The sequence below is a fragment of the Convolutriloba macropyga genome, chromosome 2 (assembly GCF_964194025.1).
Source record: "Convolutriloba macropyga chromosome 2, txConMacr16.3, whole genome shotgun sequence".
Taxonomy (NCBI): Eukaryota; Metazoa; Xenacoelomorpha; order Acoela; family Convolutidae; genus Convolutriloba; species Convolutriloba macropyga.
Window position 1 is genome coordinate 42,590,598 of NC_134469.1, and position 15,454 is coordinate 42,606,051.

The 15,454-nt window shown below is 33.6% G+C and overlaps 1 protein-coding gene across 3 annotated transcripts in view; it reads left to right on the forward strand.

Moving 5' to 3' along the window:
- LOC142335284 (tyramine receptor Ser-2-like) overlaps nucleotides 1-15,454 on the forward strand; it is a 132,815-nt gene that overhangs the window by 70,437 nt on the left and 46,924 nt on the right. The window contains exon 1 of one of the 3 annotated variants that reach the window (XM_075383720.1): nucleotides 2,401-2,495. The exons of the other annotated variants lie outside the window; for them this stretch is intronic. The gene's annotated coding sequence lies outside the window, so the exon portion shown is untranslated. Of the gene's footprint in view, nucleotides 1-2,400; nucleotides 2,496-15,454 lie in introns of those variants that run through there. 3 annotated transcript variants of the gene reach the window in all.

Sequence of the window (15,454 nt, forward strand, 5' to 3'; positions counted from 1 at the left end):
CCCTTTCAGATAAAAATAGAAAAAAAATTGAAATTCAACAGAGGAATTTGAACTGGAATTAAGTTTTTTAGGTTCACAGATCTATATAACTTATTGTTTGTAGACAAATATCATTATTAGGATAACATTTTGTTGTCTCGTGTAGAGCACACAATGGCGCCGAAGATTTGTTATGACCACATAATCTTTTATAGTTTGCAAGCCTCTTTTAATTTTTTTAATTGTGTATGTTTAATTTATTTTATATTGGGTATGAAAGCATTTTATATTGTTCATCAAGAAACATTAATTCTCCAGTTTTTGTATATGGATGCTGATGAAGTTTTCGTTTTAAAAACCCCTTAGTTGAACTGTACGTGTATGATAAGTTTTAAGTGCCTATAATTCTAATCTTCGTAAATTTACTATAATACCAAAAAGCTACGTACACCAACAAAAGAGTTTTTAAAAAGCGGCACAAATCTCAACTAATACAACATGTTGAATTCAAATCAATTATATTGTAATGGGAAGTTGCGATTTTACTTTTTCTAATATATGGTAGACAGTTTGTGGAGTTTCCAGACAATTTTTCAAGGAAATCTGAGTCAAGTTTTCGACAATTTTCCCTCCATTGTATTGTTAAGTTCTTTCGTTTTTCGCGAATATTGCTTCACATTTGCCCATATTTTTTCAGTTAGAATGAGATCGGGACTGTTTTTAACCTTTCCAGTACTATGTGCTCCTCTTCTTTCAAGAATTTGATGACAATCTTTGCTTTATGCATAGAAGCATCGTCTTGTTGAAAAAAAAGGTTTCGCAAGGACACTTTTTTTGTATTTCTTCCAAGTGAACTAGGTCCTTTAGCTCGCTTGGTCATCTAGTAAACAGTTTTCGCTTATCTGATGTATTGTACCTCTCAAGATAATTGAGTGTTTGTGCAAAATCAAAAAGTTGCCAAGAAATCTCGTTCCATTTCTCCGAACAACTCGAATGATTCCTTCGCTAGAGATGCTCTGAGCTTCTTACACTTATGCTGTAGTTTGTATGCATGCTGTGTACAAGATGTTAATTTTAGGCTGAGTTGCTCTTGTTTTTTTACTATCAAAACTGGGCATTACCCAGATTAACCTTCTTTTCTGTGTAAGCGGAGAAGATGAGAATGAAAACGCGTTGAAAAGCGTTAAAATTTCAGAATTTCACGCCTTTCTTCACGCCTTAGCGCAAATTAAACGTTTTGAGCAAATGTTACCCTTCAAGCTCACAAATTGTACTGTACGCACCTTTTTGGTTCCATAGTGTATGTGCTCTTAATGAAGTTTTCAGATCCTATATTTCACAATTGCACCACATTGATAAAGGAGTATTGATAATCTTGCACGTATACAGTGATGTAAATTGCTATGAATAGTGTCAACTCTTAAAAAGCATCATGAGTCGAAAGAAAAGCATAAATTTATTGATGAAAACTGAGTGTAATTTAATTCACACGTGGACGGGTTGAGGGGAGAGAATAGTGACCCCCCCCCCCCCCCCCCTAGTTTCAATGAATGAATTTCTTAGATGCGGATGCAGAGCGTTTTAGGAAAAGGTGTATTTGAATTATTTCGGAGCCAATTTTGTTGATAAATTTTCTCCCTTTTCTAACCCAATAATCATATATTAGTTATTGTAGCTCACAAGTTATTCTCAAGAATGTAATTTTTTTTGATTAAATGGATTTTAATCACCCCCATTTTTGCGACGGTAAATTTCTACGGACATCGGGGCACTTAAATCTACCACGCTCACCATGACGCCTTGATTTTGTGTAGTTGGCATAAAAATTCGCCTGGTGCCTGGTCTCAACAAAATCACTCAAACAGTTTTCTAATTTTGACATCGATCAGTTTCTGGTTCCTAATTCATGCAAGTTCACCTTCTATTTCAGCTGTACTGCGGTTATGGGGTTTCGCATTTGCTCAAATATGTATTGATTTGGTTCTCTACATCTTTGGCATTTTACTACCGCAGTTATCAGTTCTTTCCTTAAATGGACACATTAAAAACGTGTAGCTGAAAAGGTTGGCGGAAAAGTTGTGGCGAGAAAGAGTGATGAATTATTTCTCGAGTGCAGCTGGTCTTAATTATGTTTTTCCTGTCCCCAAAACCATAAAACTAAACAACACAACATGCTTCCAAAATCCCCAATAATTTGCTTGTTTTACCAATTAAGTTACGTTCTTCAGGCCCAATTTGCCAATTTTGTTTTGAAATGGCAATCACTTTCATCAATTTCATTGTGTCACTTTTTAAAGCTAAGTGAAATTTCCGTGTCGCGAAGTCGTGACATTTATGTGATAAATTAACACCATCACGGTTGCTTGATCAGAAAATGCCATCAACCGAGCTAATTTAGTTTGCATTTCTGGGCAAATCGACTGCATTCGGAATTTTCAATAGCTTAATTTAATTTACCTCTTGCCTGTCTTGAGACTGCTTCACTGCTCACTGCTTTACTGCACAGAAAATTGAAGGTTGGATCTCTATGAGCATTCATAGTTAATACTTCGGATCGGATTACAAAATAGGGAAATACAAAATATTTCAATTTTTGGAGGATTTTACTTGGAGTTATAAAGATGTTCAAAAAATCCTGACGCCTGTTCTCAATTTCTTCAGTTTTCTTCAATATTTGATGTGAAGCATTTAAAAAGAATTCAACAATTGATAGAGTGCTTCATTGTGGTTAGGCGTTTTAACTATGACATCCTGGTCAGCTCGTCAAATAATCAACAAATTTCAATTGTTATAATCTTAATTTATAGCATCTCTCATCTACATTTGACGTGAAACACAATTCGATAAAAATTTAAAAAACTGATATTTTTCGAGTAACACATTCGACCTTTAAATTAATGTTGCTTAATCTCTACCTTTTGCAATTTTGGTATGGTTTCCACGTAATATTTCCCACACTTTTTTAAATTTTGTTTTCTGGTTCAATCACGCTCAGGAAAACTTTAGATGCCAATATATTTGTTTTTTATATGGTTGTATTCAAAGAAAACTTGAATCGTAGACTTTGTTGATTGAGGGAATCTCAGCTAAGACAATAAAATTGTAGCCAATGTTGCATTCAAATTTTATGGTTTCAATTCACCAATTGTCCTGAGAAAAACATAGTTTTCCAAGCAGCTGATGAAAGTCTCTAGCAAAAATATGGCTACGGCTAAAATTGAAAACTTGTTTCTTCACAATGAAGAAGCATTCATCATTGTTTCTTCACTGTTTCTTCGAAATGAACAAATTGCTTCTTCATTGTTTCTTCACAATGAACAAAATTTTGTTGAAAATTTGTTTCTTCATTGCTTCTTCATTGTTTCTTCACTCACACAATTCTTTCAATCTGTACAGTTGCTTCTTGACCTTCAAGTTTTAAACGTTTGAAGCTCTTTCTTATGCATTGCTAGTTTTAAACGTTAGCACAATAGTTTTTTAAGCTAGAGATTCTGTAACAAACTTATTGTAAATATCAAGAATTGTAAATTATTCCTGCAAATATCATCCTGTAATATATTCAAATCACGAAGATGACTGCAGATAAGTTTAATAGTTATTCAAAAGCGGATCTTTATAAAATTTATTGCCCCATATATCAAAAGTTAGAAGAGAAGGACAGTCTCATCGCCAAGCATGTGGTAATCATGAGTGAATTCCTTAAAAAATCAGTACAGGTAACAACTACTTCATCTATAATAACACCAACAATTAACACGAGTGTGAAAAATGGCGTTTTTATTGGAAAGTCGGAAACATTAAAGATCGAGAAAACATACTTTTATTTAATTGGTAGTAGTATCATCAAACACCTGGCAAGAGATCGGACATTTCCTCAGAACTGCAGAAAACATGCGTACCCAGGCTCAACGACAAAGGAAAAAGTGCAGCTATTACATCAAAAAAAGATGGAAACAGTCATTTTACAGGAAGGGACAAATGTTTTTCTTAAAAAGTGATCATTTAGAAAACTTATTTTTGGATTACAAAGATCTTGTCTCCGCAAAAAAAGGAAAAGTTCAGCCCCGGTACTGATGGACGTGGAAGTGCCTCCCTTTAAAAAATTTCCGAAAAAAACGAAGACAAACAACAAAATTTATGAATTCAATGAAAAACTTGGCAAGTATATTACAAAAGAAAACACTAACAAAAAGAAAATACTTCCTGTCTGCAACATGTTGAGTCAAATGGCACATTACAACGCTCTCTTTTACGAAGATATACATTTTAATTTTCACCAGGGAATTCTGTTCTTTAAAACTGCAGCTTTAAGTAATTTTCTAATCGAATTCTTGTAATCTTGCTCGCTCACAATCATTGCAGCATTCTCAAAGTGCATATGCGAGTAGGGCTAACACTTACACACCATGGAGCCAAACAAATGGTTATACAAATGACTTTAGCTGCAGTTTCTGTTGTTTTTAGCTGTTTTGCGACGTGTATTACTTTATAATCAGTTTCTGCTTTAAATGGCAGGTATTTGACTCATAGTTATACTATGTGTACAACTCATGTTCTCCAATAGCATTTCAGAAATTTTTTTGCAGTTTTCCTTATGCATCTCGAATACCTTCATTCAAAGCAAGCTGTAACAGCAAACAGTGTGCCGTAACATACCAATTCAACGTTTCTTTTTTCTCAGTTGTTATATGTTACCTTCTACTAAAAAGTGGCGATATCGATATAAACCCGGGACCAAGTTTGCTATATGCACTTATGATTAAAGTATTAGAAATAATTGCATCAAGAATAAAAATTCTACATTAAAACGCCAGAAGTTTAGCAGGACAAAATCTGCTGTAGAAGGAACTCATTCAAAACATTGGTTACAACTGCATACATGCGTTTAGTGAAACATGGTTGTCACAAAATCATCCGGAAGTGTTTTGGCATGTAGATAAGCAAAACTTTGTCTGTTTTTTGTGAAGATCGCATCCAAACAATGCGAAAAAAGGTAGTGGTATTTTAGTATACGTTCCTAAATTTTTAAAACCTCGTCTCCGCGATAATCCTAACTGCTTTCCGGATTCAAATTTTGAAAATTTTCAGGACCTATTCTTCTTCGCCTCTCCAGTGTTTTTAAGGACCCCCAGGTACAAATTATATGATGTTATAAAGCACGTTACTATGTAGGAAAATAGCACGTGCACCAGGGGGTCATACAAAAAATCTGGTCACTAAGCTGGGGGGGACAGAATAGATCCGTTTAGAGGTTGAGTTAAGCAGACAAAAAAATTTGTACTAAATTTATCAAACTGTCCCAAATAAAACTTGTCAAGATGTTTTTGGGAAAATTGGTCCTGGGAATCGATCCTGCTATGGCTGAAGGAAAATCTGTCATATTTGCTGGAGACTTCCACTTAATCTGTTTTGCAAAGCGCGAAAGAAGTCTGCCGCAATTTGTAATTTCTCCATATGATCTTGAACCATCAAATATTGATACAGCTACTAGAATGACCAACTCTTCTTCAACTTTTATCGATTACATCATAACAGACGAATTCGAAACAGGCATAATGGCAGATACAATTTTGAAAACTGATAATTTTGCAACAATCACAGTTCTTAAATCTGTGATGCTAAAATCAAAAACAAGAAAGAAATTTTTTTTGACAAAAAACTATTCAGCCATAGCGTTCCAAAACTTTATTGAAAATTCAGACTGTAGACAATTTTTCGGTGCAGTGACGGGAGACATGATGTTATTAGAATTTCAAAGAATTATTGAATCAGCATTAGCACCACATGCTCCAATTAAAGTCGGTTAAAATCAAAAAGACAAACCAAAATTTTTGATTCAAGAACAAAAGCTATTTGAGAAAACAAAAAAGCAGTTTTCAAGAATTAGCGATGATGAAACTAAAAATGATTTAGTTCGTCAAAAAAAACACCTTCTCTCAATTTTTTTGGAGTTAAACAGTGAAAACACCAGATAAAAAGTTATGAAAGATCTTCGTAATAAAGAAAAGACTCAAACAGGTATTCAATTTTTATAAAACAATTTCGGGAAAAAGATAAAAAGCCTTTGGAAATTGCGAATCTTCTTAATTACAAATTTTCCATTATAGGAGAATTTATTGGCTTGCAACAAACGAAAACAACCAACATTGCTCATAAAACTGCTCCACGAAAGTGTTTCAAGTTCCGATATATAACAACCAAGGAAACAAATTTACTCATAGATTCGGGTCATACAAGTAAACCAATCGGTCCTCCAAAAATACCAGCTTGGGCAATATAAGATGCTGAAGCGGCGCTAGTGGAACCACTATGTTATCTCATCAATCAGTTCATTACAGAAGAAAAATTTCCTGAAGATCCTAAAAAGCTTGTTTAACTCCACTTTTCAAAAAAGGAAATCCCGAAGCCCCACTCAATTAAGACCTATTTCTGCTTTGTCAAACATTTTTGAAAAGGCGTTCAATTCACAAATCACAAGTTTCCTAGAACGGGAGAAATTATTGTCTATTAGTCAGTTTTGTTATAGATGACAAGTTTCAACAATTGATGCTATCCTGAAATCGACAACAACTACGAATAGAACTCAGCAAGAAAAAAATTACAGGTGCGTTTTCAGAATTTTCGAAGGCTTTTATTCTATAAACCACAAAATACTGTAACGGACACTTGAAAATAAAGCTTTTGACGAACATGCTACCAATTTAATAGAGAAATATTTGCTGAAATAATGCAAAGAATTGTTCTAAATGGAATCGAATCAGATTGGATAAATTTGAAAAAAGGAGTTCCATAAGGTACTATTATAGGACTTCTATTATTTAACACTTACGTCAACGATTTAGCAAAGTTTATAGAAAGAGATTGCACGGTCTTCCAGTATCCAGACGACACTTTCCTTTTTACATCCGACTCTGATGAAGTATCGTCAAAAATAAAACTTGAACATTACATCTCAACATTTCGATATTTTTGCAAAGTCCCAGTTAGTGGTGAACAAACAAACAACAGAATACAGTGTGTTCATCACCAGGAAGAAGTAAAAAATATTGTTCTGAATGTCGACAAAGAAAAAATAGCAGAACCAAATAGTGTGAAGTATCGTGGCGTAATTAATGATAGGAAACTAAAATTTGATGGAGAAGTGAATAATATTTTTCAGAGAATAGCTTGTGGAATAGAAATTTTGAATATACTTACTAAAAGTTTACCAGAGGAAACGAAAATCGTACTACTTAATGCAATAGCAGAAAAGTCATCTACTTCATTTCGCTTTAATTTTGATACGGTTGCAGAAGTCATTACTCACAACTATAGAAAAAAATTAATTGTGTAATAAAAACCTTTTTAATAGAAGAAAATACGATCGGTCCATAGAGCTCAAACTTCGGAGCAAAATATTACCAGTCTCTTTTCTCTTGAAATATCATTGCTCAAAATATTTTTTCGGCCATTTCCATTTTTATTAGCCTGCCTTCTTGTATTTGAGTTAAAACAAAATCGAAAGCTTCCTTAAAAAGGAACTAGAAGAATATTTTTGGAAAGAATTTTTGAAGGACCCAAAAGTAACTGATATGAAAGTTGACATTGAGAGCATTAGATTTTAATTCTTATTTTTAATCTTCATGATGTACATATAAAAATGTGGGATTATTTTATGCTTGCATTTTAGGTCAATTTTTACTAATGTAATGGCAATTTTTTATTTAAGTAATTTAATGATTTTATAATTTTACAGAATGTTATTTTTTTAACTTTACATTGCCTCTTTATCATGTGTATTTTTTCTTATGTGTATCAGAGGAAATTAACATGTTCTTTTTTTATTGCTTTAAAGTGATAAAAAGGAACTAATTTAAATATACAATAATTGCACTTAAAACATGAGTTTCACAAATATGATCAAAGTAATTTCTGGAAAAACTTAAATGAAACAGATTAACACAATCTCGAAGATCATAAGAATTTTACAGATAATTGTTCTTCTTTAAAAAAACAAAAAAAATATAAGTTTGAATTTATTTAAATTTAATGTTTTCACTCCAAATTTCATCTTTCGGCTCTTCGGCTTAGCAAAAAAGTCAAGCATTTTTTCTACACTGCGTTTGTTTTCGTTCATAATTTTTATCGTTATTGTGGCTGAAAATTATCCAAACAAATTTTTCATCAGTTTGTTTTTGTGTAATATCTCCAGTAATCAAAATTTGGTGTCTGGAGCCTATTGTTAAGGAAGCTCAAAATAAAAGTTTTCTTAAAACGACTTTTATTTATGATATAGCTAGAGTATTGTTTCAGATAGCCTGGAAGCTAACGGTGGCAACAGTGACGTTTTTTCTGTATTTTTCATACCAAAACTTTGTCGCATTTGTGAGCAATTTGCATCTTGCATCTTACAAGATGAGCCACATTATTAGGAATTTTGTAATATCTGGCAGCAAAAAACGACATTTACATAAAAGTATACACGAATCTCAAATAATAATAATAATTTAATTTCCTCAATGCTATATAAACAACAATTTTATTTTAATAAATCAATGAAATAAAAAGCACCAAAAATAACACAGAAATAACACCTATTCAGCACTTTTCTGATTTATTTTCTACTCTTTGAGTACGCATGTTTCATTCTTTCAGCACATACATTGCATTTTGTTCAAGAGGTTGCTTACATATATAATTCAACATTTCAACTCTTTTCATGCAACGTTTCTGCACATTCTTATCTTTTCAACACATTAGTCACACATTTTGAACTCTCTTGCTTTTTTTCTATAGATGCGATCATTCATCTTGCAAATGCGCCATTTTTCTAAACAAGTTTGAGCTAAAATAATAAGTAAAAATAATCAAGAGGAAGAAAAAAGGAAAATGATAGGAGACAAATAAGTTATTATCAGTAGCTAGAACCAGTAGTTTCAAAGAAAATTAAACAAAACTTGCAATTGTGTAAATTCAGAAAACAAAGTCTTATATTGAGTCTCAAATTATGATTGTAAACTCTAACAGTACCGATTTATGTTAAGCGAACTCACAAGAACTTGCAAGATAACCATTTTTTTTAAGGTTTTGCAAGTTAACTACAATCTTGCAAATATGGTTATTCGTACTGCATGATCTTGCAAAATAGACACTTTCCGCACGAAACTTAGATGATATTGCAAGATAAACATCTGGTCTGGCATTTGTTACTAAAATTGTGCAAGGAATGTACCTGAAATTGGGAATTTTTTAAAATTATAAAGAATTCAGTTAAGTTATCAGTTGAAACAACTGAATCTCAACATCTTTTGAAGTGCTGAAATTAAGTCTGGAATGTACTCAAAAGAGCTTCCTTCATCATAATCAGCGCCTAGCTAGGTTTAATATTAATACGACCTAATATTAATATCAATAAAAATAATGACACAACCTATTCCTGCCATTTCTTGCATAATTTCCTCGACGCGCGTTTAAGTTGTAGTTTTATCCACTATTACCCGCTAATTTCCAGCTAAGAACAACTGATAGATTGTAAAAAGTAAACAAAGGGCTGGGGCTTGGTCGCTCAATAGAACTTTTTCTTTGCTTTACAACATCCAGCATAGATCAATTTGCACTGCAGGTGGAGTGAACTGTTCTTTTCATTTTGATCTACGCCATAAAACAGAGCGTAATGGCAAAGTTGAGGTTTTGGACCCCCTTAGTTAGAAATAAATGGTTACTCTATTGTATCTTAGACTGTGAAAACCGGAGTTAGCCCATATTAGGCAGCTCTGTTATGCTCATTAAGGGTGCTATCCATAAAAGCCCAAATTTTGCGAGTGATCTTTCACGGTATTGAAGCCATGATAACAGTTTTGTGTGGTTCTACGGCGTTTAAGATAGATACGATAGATTTAATATCAACGGCTCTCTTAAACACCGTATGGCCTACCAGTCGTATTATCTTTGAAACGGCCGTAAGATCATACACGAATATGTCGTTTTGCCGTTAGTTGAGCACTAAAAATGGTTTCAACTATCGCAACCAAAGTTGGTCTACTCTGGTTATCAGCGTTTCTGTTTTTTACTCTTAATTAGGTGGGAAAAATAAAGTATTTCTCAAAAATGGGGATTTCTTTCCTGAAAAATTTTCAAATAGTTTTCACCATAATCAATTGTGTTATTGCAACGTTCATTGTGATTTTACCTTTTTTAAGATGATTTCGCCCAAAAAGTTTAAACTCATGAAAGATGAGAATTTATATGAAAAAAAATGTAACCTTTGTGCGTCGAAACCAAACAAGTGTAACTATGTCAATTGGCTCTCAAAGTTTGAAAATAGATAACAATTCAGCCTTTTCCCCAGTGGACAGTGCAGCGGAACATTATCAAACAGCGTCCCTCTAATTCATATCAGTACTAGCTAAGCCTAATCACGATATTTTATTTTCCCAATTTGAAAATGCGTAGACATAAGTCATACAAATCTCACAAGACTTTGCCAAAATTTAGCCACAACTTGAAAGTCGAAACCAGTTTTTTTTAGCTTTTGAATTTCGAACTCTAAAGTATGACATATTAATTTTTGATATGAAATTTTACCCACTTCTAGGATACTTAAAAAACTGATAACAAGACCAAATTTGATTTCGAACACTAGAATATCATCCCGTGTGGTCAAATGAAGTTTGTCAAATCAAACACACACACACACGCACACACACACTCACACACACACACACACTCACACACAAACACACACACACACACAAACACACAAACACACACACACACACACACTCACACAAACACACACACACAAACACATAAACACACACACACATACAAAAACACAAACACACACACACACTCACACAAACACACACACACACACCCACACAAACACACACACACACACTCACACACACACACACAAACACACACAAACACACACACACACACAAACACATACACACACACAAACACACAAACACACACACACTCACACAAACACACACACACACAGACGCACTCACACACAAACACACACACACACACACTCACACAAACACAAACACACACACAAACACACACACACACTCTCTCACACACACACACACTCACACACAAACACACACACACACTCACACACAAAGACACACAATTACACACACACACACAAACAAACACACACACACACTCTCACACACAAAGACACGCACAAACACACACACACACAACACACAAACACTCTTACACTCACACACAAACACACACAAACACACACACACAAACACACACACACACAAACACACAAAAACACACACACACACACTGACACAAACACAAACACAAACACACACATACACTCACACAAACACACACACACACAAACACACAATGAAAAATTGTCTGGGGTTTCCCAATCTTTTTTGATTTTCTATACGCTTTTTGACAGTGCATTTGGCAGTTCTGTTCGTCTCTTGGGTTTTTGGTGTTCGTCTCTTTTGAAGTTTGTTTTGCTATTTGTTTCTATATTGTTGCTGTATATTTCTCAAATATTTTTGTACAAATTTCCCCCCTTTTAACTACATTCTGGATTATGGATTATGTTTTCCTGGTTTTCACCATAATTTTTGAAAAGCGTTTTTGAATGGTAACTGTTTAGGTTTTCCCATAAACATTTGCCTTTTTCGTAAATAATTTATATATTTTCCGGATTAATTTTACATTCTTTTTTCATACTTTTCACAATTTAAGGTGATTTTAACGTTTTAAAAGGGGGGAAATTTTAAACACACAAACACACAAACACACACAAACACACACACACAAACACACAAACACACACAAACACACACACACAAACACACACACACAAACACACAAAAACACACACACACTGACACAAACACAAACACAAACACACACATACACTCACACAAACACACACACACACAAACACACAATGAAAAATTGTCTGGGGTTTCCCAATCTTTTTTGATTTTCTATACGCTTTTTGACAGTGCATTTGGCAGTTCTGTTCGTCTCTTGGGTTTTTGGTGTTCGTCTCTTTTGAAGTTTGTTTTGCTATTTGTTTCTATATTGTTGCTGTATATTTCTCAAATATTTTTGTACAAATTTCCCCCCTTTTAACTACATTCTGGATTATGGATTATGTTTTCCTGGTTTTCACCATAATTTTTGAAAAGCGTTTTTGAATGGTAACTGTTTAGGTTTTCCCATAAACATTTGCCTTTTTCGTAAATAATTTATATATTTTCCGGATTAATTTTACATTCTTTTTTCATACTTTTCACAATTTAAGGTGATTTTAACGTTTTTCTGTTTTGTATGTAGATTCGACCTGCTTTTTAGGTTGATGCAGACTTGAAATTTGTTGCCAAGATTTGCACTTGAGATATCAAATTTTGCGAAAGACTTGCTTTTTGACTGGCTACGTCATTACCAATTGCGTTGAAAATTCCACGATGCTGCAAAGTTTTAAGCTTTAGAGTTACTAAAACTTGTACGTTACTAAGACTTGTACGTAAATTTTTGCTAAGACTTGTACGTAAACGTTCCGGTATTTCACACGAACTGCACCGTGCTGGCCAGCAAATGTAACATGGAGATCTTGCAAGCAATTTTGCAAGAAAACTCTGACAAGGAAAGGTGAAGTTTAGTTCTGAATTATTACAGATTTTTAAACTGACAATTCAATTCGACTAATTATGCGGCAGCGATTTGAATTGGCGAACACTCTGAGTCGTATTTTGTGAAAAAATGCATGGAATGAAACATTTATGCTTTTCAAACTTACAATTTGTTTTTCCTGTCATTATCAAAAACTGTCTCATTTGAGCATCTCATTTCGTTTTTTATGGAGTTTGTATTGAGTGAAGGAAATGAATTTATATGGAAAGTTAGGTACAGGTATGAATTGATGTAAATTAACATAAAAAAATTCGTTTCAAAAACGTTTCAAAAACGTTTCTCTTTGAGTGGTTGCTTAAATAAAAACCTCGCCTTAAAAATTTTTAATTTGAGCGTTTTTTCAAAGGTTGATGCAGACTTTTTAGGTTGATGCAGACTTGAAATTTGTTGCCAAGATTTGCACTTGAGATATCAAATTTTGCGAAAGACTTGATTTTTGACTGGCTACGTCATTACCAATTGCGTTGAAAATTCCACGATGCTGCAAAGTTTTAAGCTTTAGAGTTACAAATTTTTACTAAGACTTGTACGTAAACGTTCCGGTATTTCACACGAACTGCACCGTGCTGGCCAGCAAATGTAACATGGAGATCTTGCAAGCAATTTTGCAAGAAAACTCTGACAAGGAAAGGTGAAATTTAGTTCTGAATTATTACAGATTTTTAAACTGACAATTCAATTCGACTAATTATGCGGCAGCAATTTGAATTGGCGAACACTCTGAGTCGTATTTTGTGAAAAAATGCATGGAATGAAACATTTATGCTTTTCAAACTTACAATTTGTTTTTCCTGTCATTATCAAAAACTATCTAATTTGAGCATCTCATTTCGTTTTTTATGGAGTTTTTATTTGGTGAAGGAAATGAATTTATATGGAAAGTTAGGTGAAGGTATGAATTGATGTAAATTAACATAAAAAAATTCGTTTCAAAAACGTTTCAAAAACGTTTCTCTCTGAGTGGTTGCTTAAATAAAAACCTCGCCTTAAAAGCGTTTTTTCAATGGAAAAAGTCTCAATAATTTCTGCGATCTCAAACACAAAACGTTCATTGAAACTTTGCAGGAAATTGTGAACGCTGGTTTTGTTAACTTTCTAAGTATGCTGGCTGATTTTTAATAGTTTGCAAGACGTATAAAAGCGGTTATTAACCTATTTGTTATAGATTGTTCCTGAGTTTTTTCAGTTTTCGTGTTAAATTTAACAGTCCTTGAGGGGCTCTTCTAATACATATACTTCTTCTAATCTGATAAAAGGGATTAACAACATTATCATAGCTACCCTCTGTTATTGTTTTCAATAACTAACAGACAACTGTTGAGGCATGTTGTTCGAACAAAGTAAAAAGATCTTGTTTTAAAAGAACCTTACTTATGAAGAATTTTGCCTGTCGAAAGTGAGAAGGTGTTAGTAGGATCAAAACTTTTGTAACTCATAAATCATTCCGTAAAAGTGCTTCAAGTTTTGTTTCAGCTTTTATGGTATCCAAATTTTAAGCTTTTAAAAAGATCTATGCCAAGATATTTGCATGAACCATATTTCTAAGAAATGAGACTAATTAGGGCATTAATGCTGTCACCAAAGCCGAAGATTTTACATTTGTCTGCCTTCAGGACGAGCTTGTTTGAGGATAACCATTGGGATAGATAACAATTTTCTCAAAGCCTTTTCCGAATTTTTTCCCAGAACTAAGTAAACTAGTATCAATGGCATAAAAATCAACTTCACAATCAGTTACAGATTTAGGCATGTCTATGATATAGAAAGGAAACAACGTGGTCACAGAATTGAGCACTGTGGTACTCCATGAATTTTTGACTTGTGCGCAGACGTCGAGTTATCCAATACGACATATTGTTCTTGTCACTCCAGTTTTCCTTGCGCTTGTTGATTTTACCAGGAAAGAATAAAAAATCAGGTTTTGAGGAGTTTGTCTTGATATACCGTGTCAAAAGATTTCTTCAAACCAAGCTAGTTTAAAAAGCCAGAACTTTTGTTCTTCATTCCTGTCCGGATCTTGCTGTCTGTTCGTTGACAGCGTCAATACAATTCAAATTCTGCGTCAAAATAATTAAACAATTCCACAGCGTCAATACAATTCAATTGTTGCTATATCGTCTGCTGACAACTTGAAGACTTCCTGGCCGAATTTTACGGGAAATATTATGGGAGTGAAGACGTTATTGAATCACATCCAGCGTTCAGGTATTTATGGTTCGGTTTTTTTTGTTTATGGAAGCTCTATTAAAATCAGATAAAGGTCACTTACATCCGTGATTTTTTTTTTACTGTTCAATTTATTTGAGTTAAATACGTGGACAATGTAGTTTGAGGAAATTGCCGTCACATTTTTTTGCGTTAATATTGAACGGGTACAATCCGTACCGTTTGATAATTTCGTGATGACTGAAAAATTCAATACTGTCTAAAATTTTGTATCAATATTAAAATCTCCGCAGACGCTTGAATTCCCTTTGAAATGGCCCTGAATTCGAGTAATTTTTAAATTTTTCTAAGAATATTATCAGTTTTTTTATCTTGATGTTGGTATTACAAGAGAACGATCAGAATGCTTTCCGTCTCCTGAACTCTAACTACCAATTTGTCTTTTTATGCTCAGTTTTTATAAGTTTTGAGCTGCAGGATTTCTGCTCATTAATTGGAGACCTCGATCCTTTTGTTTTGTCTGTTGATAATTTATGCGGTACGGCATCCGTTTTTTTGCTGCACTTGAACCGAGTCCTTGTTTCAGAGCAAAGTCTCAAAGAGATAGAGTAATTTTGGTTTTTTTTGCCAG